At 40.4% G+C, this 20,529-nt stretch overlaps 1 protein-coding gene across 1 annotated transcript in view; it reads left to right on the top strand.

The window, feature by feature from the left end:
* LOC100746500 (sodium/hydrogen exchanger 9B2) overlaps positions 1–20,529 on the top strand; it is a 92,848-nt gene that overhangs the window by 7,918 nt on the left and 64,401 nt on the right. The gene's annotated exons all lie outside the window — the stretch shown is intronic.

Genomic DNA, 20,529 nt, shown 5'->3' with positions numbered 1-20,529 from the left:
CATAATTTATAGCGTTTTTTTTTTTTTTTTTTTTTTGCTACGACGTTCAACGGCACACACAACGCAAAACCATTGTATTGTACGCAATAGCAAGGGAAATAGGATAATCTAGCAGTTGATATATAAAAATTTGTTTTCTACGCGAGAAACGACGAACGAGATAACGCAGAAATTTGACGTTCGTCGGATGATTACGCGACGGTCGAGCGTCGCCCGGTCGTATCGCCAAATTATTGAAACTTTATCGTTCTTTTTCGAGAGAACGGTCGAGTTTCGCGTCTCCTTTCGGACTTTTTATCCTCGCGACAAGTAGAATACGATGGAACGAAGAAAGATTCGACCATGAATTTCAAGCTACTGTTTTTACAAATCTTCGCGGATCCGAAAGCGTGTAGATAGAATCAGGTTGCGATGGTTTTTGCAGTTACTTTTTTCCACCCTGTCCACGGTATAACGCGCCTGTATGATTGAATACATTATATGCGAATATAATTCATATCTTTCGCATACTCTTGATAAAATTCATGGAAAGTCATTTTTTCAACGGAACAAATGCGTTAAAGAATGCTTCGAACGAACGCGTCACAGAGATTTTGTACGATTCTCGACTTGGTCCGCGAATAGCCTTCGTCAGTGTCAATTAGTCGTCATTATCGCGGTTTCGACGTAACTCACAGGAAGAAGAGAACTCGAGACGCACTGACGGAAGAAGGGAGGGATAACATTTGTGACAAATGTAACCGAGATTCTCTCCGTCACGAATCTCTTCTTTATTCGGTATTAGGTAAGCACAGCGTCGTGTGAAATCGACGTTGCGAATCAGCGAACGATAATTGTCCTTCGAACTTGCTAACGCAAAACGTCATCGTATGCTTTTTCTAAATGCTCTCGTTGTTGACGTACATAGAAAAATGATGAAATAATATGGAATTATACTCGTATGATGGATTTATACGTATTTTGGATGGTCTGTCGAGTCTTAGATCTAATATAATACTATATCTAACTATACCTAACAATGAAATTCGTCCGGTAAATGTTCTATTTTTCTTGTTTTGCCAATCGGACGAACGTATGTCGTATACGGCAATGGTCGTTCGTTTCGTTCAACGTTTAAAATATGTATCGATATTCGCGTAAAAATTGCGATTAACAATTTTCTCGCGTAACGTTAATTTCTTTCTTATATGTTTTACGTGTATTTAGCACCAGTGACAAGTTGTAAACCGTTTTAGCGAAACATTTCGAAAGGTTCGAGAGCTGCGAAAAATTCCTGGTATAGCTCTTACCGTGTAACTTTTTTACGCTGTTAAGAATTCGTTAAACCGATCAAGTTATTCGGAATAGGAACGATCTCGTCGATATCGACGATCCTGAAATATGTTGTCAAGTTCGATGTTCCGAAAAACTTGTTCTCATACGTACCGCGTCTTAATTTCCAAGATATTGGCAAAAAAATTCAATGAAATTTAGGTTAAGATCACGCTAATCGGTCTACGGTAGGAGATATTTTTATATAGACCAACTTGAGCTTAACTCATCGGTGAAAGAGTGATGACCATTTGGTCAAGAATGTAACAAAACTATACCTACCGTCATCGAAAGCTTTATTACGGAATAAATAATTATTTAGGGAAATAATTTGCGGAATACAAATTTGTAAAATAAATCGTTAAATAATACGTGTAGCCTCAAATATAAATTTCGCTTTATTTCTTTTCCAAGGTTCGTCGGATAAGGCGTAAAAGAAATTGTGAAAAAATTGCAATCGATCGGAATCACGCGCTAGATATTTCACACTGTACGATACACGCGATGATAATGCGTTGTTTCAAGTTATACGAGAAATTATCCGTATGACACTTGTGCTTCTACGATGGGTATGGTGCGAATTCTACCAGACTCCGACTGGTATACATTATCGAATATTCGATGGAAAATTTTCCAGATGCAGCTGCATCTCATTACGTACAACCTACGTTATAAACTTTCGCCGATAAGTATAGTTCCAAGAAAATATCGTCCGTTTCGCGTATTTCTGCGTTATAACGACAAACGGAATTTAATTCGTTAAGCAAAAATCGAAGCACATGTATTAAATAGCAAAGTTAGAGAAACACGGAATTTCGCCTCGCTGAATTGACTTTCTTCGAGCATGTTTTGTAGAAGCGTGGTGCATAATTTGTATCCAGCGAGATAAAAACGAGTTTCTTTGTCCAAAATTTTACAGAACCAGAAGCGTATGTTTTGCGCGCTCGCGTTAGGTACATACATTAATTATACATGCTGAACGTATACATAGGAAAGGCAAGTCTAACCGTGCAACTTCTCGTTGTCTAACTGGTGGTGTACTTTAGGATGCGTGCATCTCTGCGTTCGAAACAAGCCTTAAAGAATTATCACGGACCAGAGTTTTTGATTTTTAATTAACTAACAATCAATTAATCGTCGTGTGATTTTTCAGTACCAAGCTATAACAGTTCAAAAATTAACGATTTTTGACGAAAATTTTCTCATCCTTTGATTTTCTAGCCAAGTGTATGTAGCAACAGGGTACGCGTCATTTCCATCAGTTTCATCCAGTTTCATCCTCTCTTCTTTGTCGCAACCTTGTATCGATTCAATGTCACTGAAAAGTAGCATTTTCAATTCGTATTTTGTTGCTCTTTCATCGTGTGATTTACACATCAACAAAGATATGACGACCCTACTTAAACAACGCAACGATCTCCAAGTAAGCTTGAATATTTTTGCTTGCATCGTCGCCATCTACATAAAAAACAATAAACATTTCTAGTATCATTTATCGCCTGACAGCTATTTCGAATGGCAGAAACTTATAGACACGCTGTGTAACGTTAGATGCGAACAAAGAAATATCATACCTGCGCACAGTTTAACTTTCCATTTGGGTTTTAGAGGCAATCGGAAGAATAAAAAAAATCATTTGCATTTTTTAATTTAACGCCAAGATTCCGTATCTATTCTCTGTTTCTTTTCTCGTCACAGAAAAATGACACGAAAGTCGGGGACCTATAAAATAGAGCGGCATTACGAGTAAGTAGTACGTACAACTGCCAAGCACGCTCCTTCGTTCTTAGAGCATTCAAGGTGACTGTTTCGCGAGCAAAATACGAAAGAAGAAAAAAATGAAACGGGTGCATAGGTCGGCTATGCGCGTACCTCTCGCTTCGCATAATTTCTCGTTTAAGAGGTTAAACGCGTTGCCCGTTTAACGAAGAATTCATTAATTGCTCCGCTCACTTTTACGCTTTACGCTTTTATGCGTGTCTTGCAGCGAAGACGTATTTAGGGAAAATTTGTACTAGCGAATACTCTTATTTATTTCTATTCCGGAAAGGAGAAAGAAAGAGAAGGAAAGAGAAGGAGAGGACGATTAAAGCTGACTCATTATATCGTTGTTCGAGTTCAATAATACAAGCATCCTTGGAAAATCCTTCGGATACTGGAAAGCGTAAATTCTTATTACTATATATGTACGTATAGATTAATCGTACAATACGCCATTCCTATTATAATAAACGATGTAACTATATCAGTGCTTAGTTAATACGCGTGTATACGGTATACGTACACCTACGTATACGCCTAGAATGTCAGAGTAGGCGCTTCGATGCGACAGTGTTTTGATATATGAAATATCGCGATATACCGACCGCTTCGCCGCTTCATCGGATACTCTCCATTGTTCTCTGATATATTTCGTAAATATCTTTTCCAGATAATTACCATATTTTTCACAGTCGTTACTTTCTAATCGGAAAATTGAAACGAAAGTTACCCATGTTGCTTTTTCTCTAATCTTCTCTAATCTTTTCTAACTTTTTTCGGTAAACGGTAATACGGTAAACTTCAACGTTCTCGCAACCTTCCTTCCAAAGGACGAACGTTTTTGTCATTTTTTTATCAAGCGGGTTTAATCTCCTGGCTCGTAGGGGAAACAATCTCCACCGCAGGATACGTGTAACGTTTACGAAGAAAGCGCCGCAAAGAAATTCGAACGCGCAGCAGAATTTCCCGCAAAACTCTCGTTAAAAAACCTCGACCCCGCGTCCGGCATACGCGTCGATAGGTTAGAAAAAAGATGTACGTCCATAAAGCGAACCCGTATTTGGACGGGGACTGCCCGAATTGGTTCGGCGATTGAATTTACCGCGTTAATCGAAGTTATTGTCACGTATCTAATCGGTGGCTCGCGATATTGACTTAAAATTACTTTTCGCTGTTTCGATCAACGTGTACATCCAATGTCTCTAACCAAACCGTGCTAACGACGTTCCGAAAAAGTAGCATTAAACTTTGTAGCTATCACGTTCAAATTAAAAAATTATTAAATTAAATAATTAAATATTAAAAATATCATGCCAATATTAAAAGAATGTGCTGTAAATGTACTATAATGTTTATTACGTAGACACAATTTTGTCTAACGTTACAGAGATTATCTCCATTATTGTACTTAATTATTTTGTAACAGGTACTATGTAAGAAAAATATAATGCTTTTATCTTACATTGTTCACGAAGATGTGTTCGAACGAATACGACGATGAAACGAATACATTAATAATATCGAGTATATGGAATTTTCATCGAAACAGCGATTAAACGATGTTATCCTTATTTCTATATGACGTTATCGACGAGTAATCGTCTGTTTACGTCGTATATCTGTAAACTGGAGCAATAAACATCTTCGATAGACACCGTACTTTTTCGTTTTTTTTTTTCCAACATTCGTACAATTCTATATTCCAGCTACAACTCCATTCCCCGACAGTCTTACTAATTATTTAAAAATGTTCCTTTCTGCTTCACGTTGTCACCTGTGTCACCAGTGTACACGCTCGAAATTAGAAGATCAAACTACGCGGGTTTCTAACGCGATCTAAGTAGTCTCGTGACAAGGCCTTCGTGAAACTAGTTTCTTCCAGTACCTAAAACGCTTTTCTTCCTCTCGAAATCTGACGTGCAAATGACATTACGATCTTCTTCAAAACAATATCATCGTTCCACGTGACCAACGCCAGCTGGTTAGCATAATCGGAAACGTTCCTAACTAACAACTCAAACTGCGATGTTTTCTAATTCGATTTAAAACATCACACACACGCCACTCGACAACCACTTCTTTCCGGTATTCAAATAATAATTCCGATAATAACCGATGCGCGAATAGCCACGTGCGACCATTCGTGACAAGGAAACGTGATCTTGTTCAAAATTTGAAGCTCCGATCGTCTTTCTAACGATCTAAACGATATATCATCCTTGGATAGCTTTTTTAACGCAGAATTCTTCGGTCCACCGATAATTCTACTTGTTCGCAAGTTTTTCCTATAACGCAACGTCGCTATTTCTATTACGTTGTTGCGAACAGCGTTTTCACCTTATGGCTTTGTGCGTTAATTTCAGTATGCGTTAATAGCGTTGATTTCTCCTATTTCGATCGTTATTCGTAAATCATTAGTTCAGAAAATATTCATTGTTCCCGTAGTCTCGTTTCTGCCTGCAGAAATGGCCTGATCAACGCAACGATTACCGATAAATCTCCAAGTTTCGAGTAGCTCTGTTTCAAACATCTTTTCACGCCGTTTATCACGTACATGGTAATTATACATTTCTCGCGTGTATATAATTACGAATGAATTTCTGAAGTACGTAATATTTCCTCGTATACTTTATTCCATCCTTATCCCTCTCCTCCTTCCCCTTCGTCTTCTTTGTCCATTTTTCCTCGTACCCTTATATTTGCCCGCCACTTGGCGCTCGTGCTTCAACAAATAAATTGCAAGCATATTTTTCCGTCGCATTATCGCTGGAAAAAATATAGGTTATTAAAGGCGAGGGAAGGAAGAAAAAAAATCGTGTGGCCGGCCGTGTGCGCGGATCCGACCGAGTAAAAAATAATTCTTGTCGGGAAAATTTTCGTGGTCGCGATAATGAGTACTAATAATAATTGGTAGTAGACGTTAGCGGAAGTCCGCGACAGAACGATCGCGAGAGAAGGAATAATTCCCGGGCATGATTATCGGTGGAACGCGTGCGCGGCTCCGCCATGTGTATAACGACGTGACTCGTTAAATCGCTCGGCTCGTCACGAGAACCACGGACAGTCGATTAACGGGATAATACGTTGCATTGGCCTTTCTGTTCTTTCCTCTCTGTCTTCTTCCTTCTTCTTTTCCTCTTTCGGCGTATTCTGCCGATTTTCATTTTTCATTCGTCCGTGCGTTTATAGAAATTTGAACGGATGAAAGGGCTGAACCCGTGACAACAAAAATTTTTAATATCCCAATTCTTCGCTTTACTTACCGAGTAAAGATACCCTAAAGTTGTATACGCGTTAAACGATTGGCTAGCGTAAATCACTATGATGCTTGCCTACGAGAAGCGATATACGCATATGCTTGGCATTTGAGTCGCGGTAACGTTTTCCTTCTCAAACTTCTAAAGTCGAAACGTCTAAAACGTACTTAGAAATCACATGTACGACGCGCCATGGTAAGAAGAGGTTAACGCGCGAAAACTACTTTTCGAGATAAAAGCGTTTAAAGTTACGCACCCAATAGCGGAGTCGTCTGCGTTTCGTTTACAGCCGTGTTACGCGTTTCATTTCACACTGATCGGAAAACGTATGTACATTTAGTCTACAACGTGTTTAAAAGTGACGAAGATTACACCAACGATGAAAGATGTTTTGTAATTTTTATCGATGTAAAAGGCGATTGTCCGCTTTAATTAACAATACATGATTTTGATCGTGTATCGCGAATTGGGTTTGGTCTAATTGCAAAGAGCGTACTTTTGCCAGCAGAAGAAGCACGAAGAAATCGGAATCAACGTTTCTGCAACTTATTCGAAATCGTAAGAAATATCATTTTATTGATAAGCCGCGGTAAATTGAATATTTTCGAGTCCGATGGTCGTTAAACTGTTCGAAGAAAAAAGCAAGAGAATTACGTACGCTTGAACAAAAAGACAAAGCCGAGCCATTTTTCATCGACAAATGAAAAAACAAAATTATCTGCCGTAAGTAACATATTATAATTGTTTTATTCTCAACGCGAAGAAATAAGAAACGAAAGAAAGAAAATTCTTTCTTTTTCTCGCAACAAAATACCGCTTTCTCTCCGGACAATTATTTCAAACTTTACTAATTGCAAATGTTCCTCTCCGGCCTGCAACGAAACGGAGGAGAAATTCCAGCTCCGTTTTCCACGATCTGTCTTACTGTACTTTCTCTTTTACCGACTCTCCTATCTGCCGAATAATTACACAGCGCAACAGCTGCAACAGTGAAATATCCAACAGCCACCCTGGTTTAGCACGAACTTACGAAACTACGACGTTTCGAACCAGCGGCCGAACGAACATCGAGAAATTAATCAACGCCAGTGGCTAACGGATTACATAAAATAATATCGACTGTATTCTTTGGAAACTTACTAACCCGAGGCACCGGACGAATCGTGGAAATAGCAAATACGTTTTAACTTGGGCGTGCAGCGCGCTCTCCGAGAGGTTGGCCGAAAAGAAATATAAAATTTTGAAGGAAAACTTAATTAACACGGTCGGCTGTGTCGAACCTTCTATCTCTTAAATTCTGGCAAACGACCATGAAACGGTTGCCTGTGTCCACGATGAATTTTGCATGAAGATTTCTTCTTTTTCTGCACACGTCTGAACAAGTAATTTAAAAATAAATACTTAGAGCCTACCTACCTACCTACCTACCTACCTACCTACCTATATGCGAATGAGACTCTGAATTGTTTCTATATTTCACTGTACGATATGTAAATCATTGTATGAATTTCTTGTCTCTTGTTTAAGGCAACGATTTATTTAAGTTACGACGTAGATAAAACTGTCATGGTCGTTACGCCAAGTTTGTATAAAAGTTCACGGTTCGTAACTTTCATAATTTCATATCCGCTTAGGGTTTTTGTGAAAACGATGTTGTAACGTTACAACGATAATGCGACTTTAATTTATCACGTACCAAAGCGTCTCGTCGGTTATCTCGCGGACTTCGATCGTTTTTATTTCGTTCTAATTTATCGGCTGTTCGAAAATGATTTGTCTCGAACCACCGTCACCGCTACAGCGTGACTCTGCGTCTCTGAATCGACCAAGGTCTGTGTAAACCTGTGTTTATGAAAGCGCCTAATTCACCTGCATCTTGAAATTCAGGGTAAAATTATTTTGATGGCGTACGTGTTCTACTCGTGCAACGTCTGAAAGAAGGTAGGTGATCGTGTGTCGCCACTCGACCGCTCTCTCGAAGAGAAATATCAAACTGCGGTAGTTTTCGAACTTTTATTTATTTACGCCATTGGTGGTTATATCTTTCGGTCGCATACAGTACCGTATCGAATATACTAGCGGACTCGATGAGTATAAGGAAACCCGAGAACAATTCCACTCGTTCCGATTCGAAAACATTAAACTTTTTATCGAATCTAATCGAAGTTTCTTAATTCGATTATCTACGTATTTCTAGCGACGATGATCGAGCCTCGTAATTCATGGGCATTTCCTGAAAAAGAAAATCGTATATCGTTATCGATACACACATTTCCACTCTAAATCCATCGAAATCTACGAGAGTGATTTCGCTGGCAACTCGGGTTGCTCGTTCTCGCCGTACGACCCTTTACCGGATCGTAGCCGTAGCATAAAGAGAGACGGGACGGGTACGCAGGCGAGTGTTCGACCGACATCCCTAATATTTCTCGGTTGTCCGTCTTGCGAACAGACCGAATGATCGTGGTGCGCGGCAGCTGCACACACGAACTATCCGCGAAGGTCGTCGCCGAAACCGCTATACTTTCCGTCGCTGTCTGGTCAGCCCTTTATCTCTCGGTGATATACGAGGCCGAGCTGCGCTCCACCGGTGTTATCGCGTGCCCGTTACCCCGGGCTTTTAGGCTAATTTCAGGCGAACCAACCGCAACTGCACTCTGCGCCGACCACCTTCGCTCTCGTCGCCTTACTCGCACTTTTTCCTTCCAATTCGATACTAGGCGTCCTCTGCGTTTCGCCGAGATATGCAGTATCCGTTTCTCGCGAAACGCATGTTTGAAAGATCGCGATAATCCCTAATTAACACTATCGGAACAAGTTTTAGCACATTGATCGGTATTCGGATAAACAGCGTGCTAAGGCTGTTACGTGTTTAAATTTTTGTTTGCGCGCTGGTGTTCGTCGAATAACGCGAACATTCGCACGGTGTAAAGGGCATTGCTGTCCAATTTCGGAAGTACTTGTACGACGGAAAGTAAAAATAGCGGCAGCAGATGAAATTTTAGCAGTTTCGATCGTTTTCATTTCTACAGAAACACGACGAGATACGACATAACGTTGATAAAATTTGTTAGAAAATTTACAAAAATCTAGATTGCCAAAAGATTTGACGGAACGTTAAAAGGCACGTGGGCGATTAAGCATCGAGATACTTGTGTGTCTTAATTTTCTCCTCCGTTAGCATAAAAAATAAAAACACACACGTACATACTATTCTATACATTCGTACCGAAGAGTATTTAATTCGGACATTTTTTTTAATAGCCATCTAGTCTCGTCGGAATATCGATTATTATGGAGGAGCGAACGAGAGCCAGTTAGTCGAAGTTGGAAAAAGTCTTCGATTGACCAGCTCTCTCTCCCTCGGCTACAGTCTCGCTGCAATTTCAATCTCACAGATGAGTTGCTCGGTGTTAAAACTTGTTAGCAACAACTACGATGTCGAGGTGCTCACCTCTTAACGAAGTTACCGACCTCGGCAGTATAGTCGTCACTATTCCAACTCTGTTGCCGAACCTGTTATAAAAGCAATAATTGTACAGTATTTCGTACCTAATCGCATTGTCTGGCGCTTATCGCGCAAAATCTCCCCTCTTCCATTTCCTTAGATCGCGCTGTAACTCGCGTCTGTTTGATTTCGTAGAATTCAAGTTGAAGATCGTAGTTCGCGAACGTTGGAAGATTAAATTTTACCATTGTTAATAATACCATTATTAAGAGCATTCTTTGTTTTACGAATAAATTGGACGGATGCAGGATTCTACGCTGGAAAAGACATAGTTAGTGTAAATACGTACAGTGGATAAGAAAAGAATAATAAAATAGGTCCAGATACTGTTATATTCTATATAACAGTTGTAAGGATACAAATGCACGCATACCTTCCGAATCTTTTTCACGCGGTTCGTCTCGTTCCGAGTATGAGTGACAAGAAGAAGGCTTCTTCTCCACGGGAAGCAGTACGTTTACAACGAACGTTAAGAGAAAAACCGTAAGTCTCGTCCGTAGACGCTAAGAGTTTATAAATGCTCGAGGAAAAGGTCGATACTTAAACTGCAAGAAACGTGTACTGCATTGTGCAAAAATTTACGATATAACGGTGCTAGCTCGAAATATAGAGCCATCTGTGTGGCGACGAGGATCAAGCAGGCATCGATAAAGTTTACAGTAACGAAATAAGATTCGACCTACGAGCTTCGTTCTATTTAGAGTGGAACGTTTCTCACGTGCCAAGCAATATTCGTTGCTACGCGCCACACTCGCAACACTCTATGCAACCTTTCGCTTTAAAAGTATTTTCAAAAGTAAAAATCGTTCCGTTTTCTTCGGGTTTTAATCAGAGCATTAGACTTTTCACGACTATTTCGCAAACATGAACATTTTCTTTCCGTGTTCGAAGCTATTTGAAATTCCGGAAGAATATTTTGAAAAATAAATTCACGTGTTCGCATAGTACTGGCAAGAAAGATACGTTTCACCTAAAAGTATTACGAGAGTTTCGTAGTTTCGAAGTCAAAGTTTCCCAACATTTGATCGCGTTTGTCAAACTAAACTAAGCATGCTTCCTGCGAAGAAATTCGGAAATGTCGATAATTCACGTCAAATGATACCGAGTTGTTTCTATTTGCATCTGCGTTCGATTCTTGCTGACGACTTTCGTGATTCTGCTAGAGACGGGCACAAGAGAGATGGATAATCCGCTAAAGATATAATTTAAAGGAGATTTTCACGCATTTTCCTTAGGATAAGAACGGATAATCATCGTACACGCGATTAAAGTACCATCGAGAACGATCGAATAAAAAGAAATTTTCCTTATAAACCGTTTTGTAGCGCGTGTTGGAAACTACATACAAGGTCCGAACGAATAACAGATTGAAGCAGATAGAACGAGGCGATTATTCGGGAAAACGTAGGAAGGAAGGAAACGTGGAATAGGATTTTTTCATCCGAGGCTTCGTTTTCAAGATTAAGTCATCCGATATTACGATCGATCGACGCAAGCAACATCGTATAATTTCGTCGACTCGTATCGGTAATTGTTCCGACCGCGATCATTCGCGATACGAGTCGCATGTGCGTTGAAGGGTCGGTCCGAGCGACCGGACGAGCAGCAAAAAGATAGATCACAGAGATGAGAGAAACGTGGGAGAGGGATATTTGCAATTCCAATGCCATCTTCGACCTCGTCCCTCTCTTTCTCTCTCCTACCCTCGTCTCATCTTCCGTCCACGTTCATCCGTTCATCCGTTCGGCCGTGTGTACGACGAACGACGAGCGATTCTCGCGTGACTGCTACGGTCGCGTCGCGGCACCGCGTCGGCTATCGGCGTCGTGACTGTGGAATGCCCGACGAAGGACGAAAATTCGCTTGCTCTCGAGCCGAAGCTCGAACGCGAAAGACGACGGACGGCCTGTCAGGAAGCCTAATTCTTTGGGACCGTCGCCACAATTGACAAGTTCGTGGATCGAACGGACTCTGTCCAGACAGCACCCACGCTCTACATCCGAGTGCTTCCAGACGACATCTCGAGTCGACGAAAGCAGCAATACCACTTGACGGAAGTTCTCCCTCGGTGAAAGTTAGACACCGGTAGAATTTACGTATGTCGTTATCTTTCGTAGAGCAATTTGTAACGATGCAGCGAATTATATGGAAACTATCGCCACCTTAGGGACGATCCGCTCTCGAAATTACGGATTTAAAATATTATAAACTTTCTGCCTGCGGTTTCGTTTTTCCCAAACGTTCTTGTCTCGAAAGTGACGCAACTCGAGAATAGGATTTTTCAACGAGTACGAAGAATTCTCTCTTCGAGCATAGTGCGACGGATTACTTTGCTATTGAAACTTATCAGCAACGATATCAATACTCGTGAAACGGAATCCAGCGTTGTTTTTGTCACTTTCACTTTGTAACCCGAAATAAAAAATATTTTCTCGCACAATCTCATCACGGAACATCCCATATCGACCGAACGATAAAAATTCTGGATTTGACGGACGAGATCGTGTAGCGATTCGAACATATGTAATTTTGTATCGCGTACGTACGATTAATACGTACGCGTAATATATCGTTGTTGTTAACAGCGTTTCTTATACTACGTTACATTCGGTAGAAAAAGCCCATCGTAAACGCAATCCGATCTATAGTTGAATTATTATTAGAAAATACGGTAAAACTGACTCAGGTAAAAGCGATCTATCGTACCTTTGGTCGAATCCTATACAGAGCGATGTATTATATCTTTAAATAAATTAAATATTTATTACCTTATATTTCTTTCAAGCTTTCCCGTATATTCGATTGGTTCATTGCAACATTGCAAATTCTTCTATCTATACGGTTAACAGTTAACAACGAACGTTGGAATAATACGGGCCACACACTCGGATACGAATAAAAATAAAAATGATAAATAAAATGATAGCGAATAAACGAATAAAAGATAATGGCGCGCGTGTGCCTGTGGTAAAATTTTCTGTATGCATCGCCGTAAAGGGGGAAAAATACTCGAGTCAGCGAGTAAATTTATAATCCATTCTAAGATGAACTTCTCAACTGTACATGGTAAAGCCGAAAATGGGAAAGCATCGCGCTGACAGGTAGAAAGCGATTCCTTGTAAAAAAAAAAAAAAAACTATATCGTAGATAGCGTAGAATAAAGTACGTGTTTCGTACGTGTACATACACGACTGATAGCTTTCTCGAGTATATAATAACTCGTAAAAATGTTGCAAACGAAGAAGCAGACCGTGTTAACCGCGTGAAAAAATCACCTCCTCTACGCTGTGTAGTATTCCCAATTATCGTCCAATTACGCGTATGCCAAGTAGTCGTTGGTTAATTAAAAATCGCTGCTTAACCTCGTGCAGAAAATTCGACTTGCCTTCTGTGAATATCCACGTCGTCAGGATGCATGTAAAATATTCGATCGGCGGATGATACGCGTCAGCGATCGCGTGTGTTCGTGGCTAATGAAGAATGAAAATTCGAGACTTCCGCGAGCTGCAGTCGCGCGGGTATGCGAAATCATGATTAGGAGAACGACGATTCGCGACGCGTGCACTCGTTGCCCGATGAAATACGTTCGTTCCATCCGACAGCGATGGAGAAATACGCGTTTGAAAGTGGGATGCGTTTGTCTCGGTCGGGGAATATGGATCGTAGAAAAGAGTGGAAAAATGAGAAAGCATAGTTTCGGGAAAATTGGAAAAATTGTCTTTAGTATTTTTTAAGGATCTATCGATGTTGCTATAGAAGCGCAGAAGCGTCTCTCATTTTGAGAATAACAAACGATACGAAAAAGGAAAAATCGACGAAACTTCGTTCGATGCGCGAAGAAAGATCAAGATGTATAGGTATCTCTGTTTCGAGTTTCGTTATCGAATCGAGAAATCACTCGGATCTCTTTTACACCGTCGTGGAAAAACGAAAGAAAAACGACGAGCAGTCGTACGAGTGTCTCTTAAGCTTTCGCTACTGTTGTTAGTAATCTACGAATATATCAAATTTTTTTTCGAAAACACTTTCTACAGAGTCATAGATTTGTTAAATTCCCCAATATCGATGGCACTTCACTATGTTTGCACATTGACGGCTATCGATTCGATGAAAAACGTGTAATTGAGATTTCAATCGTAGTAAGACGTACCTCCGGAGGAACTTTTCGAGCCGATAAAGAAATGATTATTGCGGTCATATGATTCAACTTATCGCGTTTTTATATCGATCCATATCCAGTGTTCGATGCAGTAAGTTTTCAAACAAAAGCAATACGAACATGATCGTAATTCTCCGTTATACGTAGTGCTGCGAACGCTGTATTAATTTCTATCTGTATAGAATTTACCGAACGAACGAAATCGACGCTTTGAAATTAGAAATTCCTCGAAAACAAAGAATTAATTACATATTACGCGTTACTATTAATTTTATCGTTCCAGCGATAGTTTGTACATTTAGTTTGTAAATTGTAGATAATTTGTACATTTATCTATATTATATTATTATAGCGGTTGATTTATGACGCAAAATATTTCATTCGACTCGATGAAATCGTTGGCTCGGTCTTTTCGTCAACGGTTATTTCGTCAGTTATACGTATAAAATTCGTGCGAATCGAACAGAGTGATAAAGTTGAAAAAAGAAAGAACGAAAGAGAAACGATATTTCGGACGATACAACGATTCTGCCACTTGCAAATATTTAAGAAGTTTATTTCGCCGCATATCTATAGTTATAGCAGCTGCCTACCTATCTAACAGCGTAAAAGACACATGTACCCGCTGCCTAACGTGACAACGACGAAACGCATATTATAACGAGCTCCTATACCGTCTGAGCCGCATTTCGCTCATTTTATTCCGCTGTAACGTCGATATCGGTAACTATAGGATCAAAAGAAAAATGGAACCAGCCAATTTAACGTGGTCATCGAAAAATTGTTCCGCTATGATAGCTTGGATTTAACGAAGCAATAAAGCTCGTGATCGTTAATCCGTGAAATCCCGAATCGTATTGCATCCTTCGATCACGTAATCGTAAATACTCTAAACCAGCGATTCCCAAAGATCACGCCCCGCGATAAAACTAGTTGCTTTCAACAGTTGTATCTGTTGTTGTAAATTTTACGCTCTACATATTCTAAAGTCCGCTGTGACCGAAAAAAGTTTGAGAACCACTGTTTTAGAACGCTCTTCGCGCCTCTAATCCACTACGCCAAGTAAGTAGGTACATTTACTGCTCCGAATCTCGACTCTTTGTTCGATCGACGTGATCCTATCGTGCAGAAGTTGGTATACGTCATACTTGAATCTCCCGTATCAAGACGATTCTGTGCGTAACGTGATTACCATCGGATAAGAGACGTATATCGCGTTACATATATAACAGTGACTCGGAAGTCGATGCGACGTTAGAAACGTAATCAAGGAAGAAAAAGAAAGAGAAGAAAAAGAAACGAAAGAAAATAGAAAAAGTAAAGGACCTAAATGCGGTGCTGTGCGCGGGAAAATTAAACTTTGGTAACGAACGCCAAGTTTTAATCGCGAGCGTTCGCGAATACTTTCGTGACTCGTTGTACGATAGATACGCAGCAAGCGCAAAAGACGAGTAATTAATTTTCAACGCTGACCGTAATATCGTGCGATCGAGCCGTGAACACGCATCGCGTTCCAGTTCGGCGGGAAGATGAATCGCGTCACCGGTTTAGATCGGTCGTGACCGTTTGCCAACACGAACATCGTCGTTTTCGACGCTTCCATTTCTTGTGCCTGGTCTACGCGGCATGGTCTGTCGACTAGGTGCCACTTGCTAGCGACCTTCCGGCAATTAGACACGGAATTTAGGCAACGATAGCCGCTTTAGTCGCGTTAGGATCGCACTGGCGTAACGGGCGCGTTTAGCAAGATGATCAACCACGGCCAAACACGCGACGCCTCCGTACTTCCGATTTGCGTTATTCGAAACAACCGAATTAACGTTTATGAACCACTCACCGATCGGCGCATCGTACGATCGTTCCAATTCCTCGGTGCTGCTCGCTGCCGAACGAACGAACGAATCCAAGTCGAAGATCGGATCGATCCATTTCGAGACTGTTTCGACACTGTTTCGAGTGGTATTCGGTTTTTGAGACTGAAACTTACGAACAAAAAAAAATAGCGCGAATCGATCGATCGATCGATCGATAACGGCATGAAACGAACGATCGCTTCCTCTTGGCACTTCCTCGATTAAGAGAACGGTTGAAAGAGAGGAAACGGAATGAGGAAAGGGAGAGGGAGAGGATCGATACACTTTGGGCTAAAACTTAAAGACTATGGAATTCGTTATATCGTAACGTGTTCTATAGTTGATAGGAATTCCAAAGGAAGATAAGAGAAAATACATTACCGATTACATACTCTGATAGATAATCGTTTATTTTCAACCGATGTAAGTATACATATGTACGTACGTACGTACGAAACCACGCTGTTTATACGGTGATTTAATAAGAGAAGAAGACGCGAGCAACTCGATCGCCGAACATATCCAAAATGGTTCATTGCGTGATAGGGATAAGAGATGCGGTGAAAGATAAGAGAAGCCAAGGACAGGGAAAACATACGGAGAGGATATCGTAACGCTCATTTTCGTACGATCGACGAATCGCTCGAAGGAAGGTTTACGATTTTTTATGTAGATTACATTCCTAGTCGGATTATACGTACATATATTTGGTCTAAAATTAATAAACAACGGATAACTTTGAACGGTGTACAAGCTACAAAAAGAGTCTTCTTCGCTGTAATCATCTTTTTTTTTCCAACGTTATATAGAACGCGCAACGATTAAATCAACAGATTAAAAATCAGAAACTGATACCATACGATCGAACGATGCAATTATTTGTTTATATTTCCTTCAAACACCATCATCTTGACGATACATACTTGACGTTGTCGACGATATTTCTGATCGCCTGTGCAGACGATATTCCTGACGCGGATTCTTTAAAATCGTATTTTCTACGCCTCTGAGCTTTTACCCAGAGAGAGACAAAAGCTACGAAGAACATAGTGGTACTAGTACGTACATCCAGCGAGATTTATACAACTCTTCGAATACACGTGTAGTACGTATTACGGTTTTAGTACGTATTACAGACAAAAACTTGCAGACAGTCACGCAACTTTTCAAGATGGTCCGATTACAAATTCGAATAATTTAATTCTTATCGTAATGTATACGCGGCAGCCGACTATCTGATTCCGGATTTTATCTCTCCAACGATATTGTACGTTTTCTACGATTGCAAAAAGTATTTTTGTCAAAGTCTGTGTAAAATCTATCGCACGCGCTTTCCGATAACGCAATAAACCATAAGCACATGACCGTTTGTCAATCGTGCGAATGAAAACGATTTCGTACTTTAACCTTATTTCGAGCAAAGGCAGTGAAATCGAGATAAAGAAATTCGCCGCTTCGATGCTTGTACCGATGGAATTTTGTCCTCTTGTATGCGCTAATCCCGGATAACCGAGACTGAAATTGTTTCACAGATTATCTAGAAAATCCATTATTAATCGTTTAATCGTCGTCGTTAATTATTTAAAAAATTTCGAACAAAACGGAGAAACAGAGTCGTCTGTTCGATAGATTTTATTGAAATTTGTTCGAGGTATTACTCCGTCTCCTGTCAGTCGTGGAACGATAAAACAAAGTCAATGGTAAGATAAATTTCTTGTTAAAATAAAACGGAAATAACAGTTGCGAATACCGATATAAGATAATAATGATGAAAAATAATATAAAAATAACGAACGAACAAATTTCTTTTTCGAATGGGATGGATGGGAAAGGAAAAATTACGATAATAATCCGAATAACGTATAAGAAAGAAAGGAATAAATCAATCGAAATCAAATAGACGAATGAACGAGCAAAGGATCGGACCAAAATAATATACGCGTCGATTTTGCCCGATTTAACGCTTTTACGGCCACGGTTTCTCCTGTGACGCCACGGTGGTCGTTGGTGCACCTAACGGTGCACCGTGTTAAAACACAGTGTGTGGCGTTCCTGAGCGAAACATGTGATTTCAGCGTGGCCGTCGAAACGTTGATCGAACGATCGGTGAGAGTAGGAAGCACACGACGACGTGACAAGCGAATCAGGCATCGTGACTAATCCACACGCGACAGCACGCGTAACATTCCGCTGCTCAATAATTATCCTCCGTAATCAACGCAATTAATCAGAACGACGTGGGAGATACACTTGCCTCTGGAGAGACCTAGGTTATCGTTGGCTCATTACGATACCGATAGAAATCGAGTTGCTGATCATCGATACGATCGAAGCGGACTAGAGCGAAACGCGGTTCGAGTTTTCTTCCAGTTCGGTCGAGTTCCAAACGATCTTGCCGTTTATTGCTAGAGGAGACAAAGGGTCGAGAGTCGAGTCACACACACGGTTCATCGAGTCGGCTCATTACGATTTCGCATTTACGTTTGCGCATGCTAATTCTCATCGTCGAATCGTTTCTTCTTAGAGATTCGATTTTACAAACCGTTACGATTCTACAAGTTTGCCAACTTTCTCTCTTCCTGCTTTTCTTTTCCATCGACGAAGAACAAACGACGGGACCAATAGCAACCATATTACGCGTCTGTCGAATGATTCTCGTTCGAATCAACGATCGAAACGGAATATCTCGATCGGTATCGTGGTTGGGCAGTACGTTGTCAATAACGGTGTAAATAGGTTAACATTTGAATTTCTGTTCCATGCGTTTCATTTATCCATTAAATAAGTGGAAATTAAAACGATATACCTTAAATTGGTTCGAGCCGACTGTTACATCGAGTACTTGGGTATCTGGCTTTAGGTAGCTGTGTTCCTGAATCAGAACCGAGCGACGTGTAAACAAATATAGAAGCAACGACACAACTGTATCGTCAACGATGAATTCGAACTTTTGTTCGACGCAAAGTTTTAGTATGCGAACGAGTAGTGGCACGGACGGAGCAGATCGAACCGTTGTCGAAACGACGCGTTTCGCAATATACGTACATATCGTGAGTGTGAAACGATATTCGAGTGTGGTATTTGGTGCTGAAGTCCTTGAAAAGGCGCGCGTCTACCACGGCCAGGTTGTTACGTTTCGAGCGCCATTTTCGTCGACGAAGAAAACAGTTTTTGCGTCTCCGAGACCCTTGGCCGTTACAAAATTTCTATACGATCGACCAGCGAAAACCTTATGGCGATACTTTTTAACGAAAAGCAAGCGCTAACTTACCTCTGAAAGTCGGTACAGCAAACAATTTTCATATTACGAATACCACTGTAACGGCATTAGCGAACTCACGTTGCTCTACCAATGCGCAAACGACTTGTTCTCTCGAAAGACGAATTTTGGAATAAATGGATAAGACGTTTATATCGAAGATAAGTCAACGATAAACTCGACGTAACGATTCTTTCATCGAGGGGAATTTCGAATCGTTTGAAAAGTTCGTTGCGTATATAAGAAATTCTACCGTGTATTCAACGCGATTAACGTGTGTACGAAGTGTGCACCGTATATGAATCACCCCGAGCAAGTCTGTATTTCTAACGCGATTTATTTAAATAAAAAATGAAATAAGGAATTATCTCGTTCAATAGTTAAATAACGAAATACTTTACAGCGCGTCAAACCGCATCGTTATCGAAAAACGAACGTATTTCGTAGATAAGAACGAAATCGCTTATTCTTGAATTAACGAGACGAAAGCGACACGCTTAAATGACAAATAATTTTTTAAATCGATTGTAAATCGAACGAATAAAAAAAAAAACAAATTTCATTGATATATATAATATAGTTTTAGATTCGAATTGCGGCAACATGATATTTGCGACGGTATTTTTCTTTTTTTTCTTTTTCTTTTTCTTTCTTTTCTTTTTCTTACACAGAAAAATCCTTGCTTTTGGAAGTATATGGTAGGACAAGCGATAACGTATCGGGGAGACGTTTTAGATTGCGTTATAATTAATGTCTAATAAGAAAAAAGAAAAAACAAGAACGAGAAATTACAACAATCGGAAGGTTTGTCGTTGAAAGTGGTGTAGAAGATATTTTAACGGGACTCGTCTGGATAACCATGTTCCGTTTGAAATATTCCTAGCTGTTCGAAGCGTTAAACGCTCGACACCCTTAAACCTTCGAAGAAGAAAACAGATCCGCAGATATTACATGGCGCGACTAAAATACAAATATCCGTATATTTAAATAAATAATTCGTATTACATCGTAACGACGTTTAACGAGTAAACGAGAGTGATATGTGTAGAAAAAGAAAAGTACGTATCTCAGTGCGGCAAGAAAACGAGAATTCATCGACGTTAAAGCGTTACCGAGAGAGACAGTCGCGAGTTGCGTTAACGCAACATCGGTGCTCGGTGGTTAAAAGGGACATTTAAGACAGTCCGTTCTTTTATCTTCGCCCTTGTACAAGGAAGAGCGTAAAACGCCAAACTGTCGCAAAGCCCAGTGACTCTGACAATGAACAATTTTACGAAGCTTCCGACGGAGTAGCTCCAGAAGCTCGGTAAATTTATAATCACCGGTCTGCTCTCGTATTCCGAGGCCGTTCGTTCCTCCGTTCCTTCGCGATTCTCGCCGATCTTGCTAAATCAACGAGTGGCGCGGCGTGGCGTGGCGCG

This window comes from Bombus impatiens, unplaced genomic scaffold (assembly GCF_000188095.3).
Source record: "Bombus impatiens unplaced genomic scaffold, BIMP_2.2 scf_0377, whole genome shotgun sequence".
NCBI classification, from domain to species: Eukaryota; Metazoa; Arthropoda; class Insecta; order Hymenoptera; family Apidae; genus Bombus; species Bombus impatiens.
Note: the sequence above shows the minus strand (reverse complement) of the source record. Positions and strands in the feature narration are given on the sequence as shown.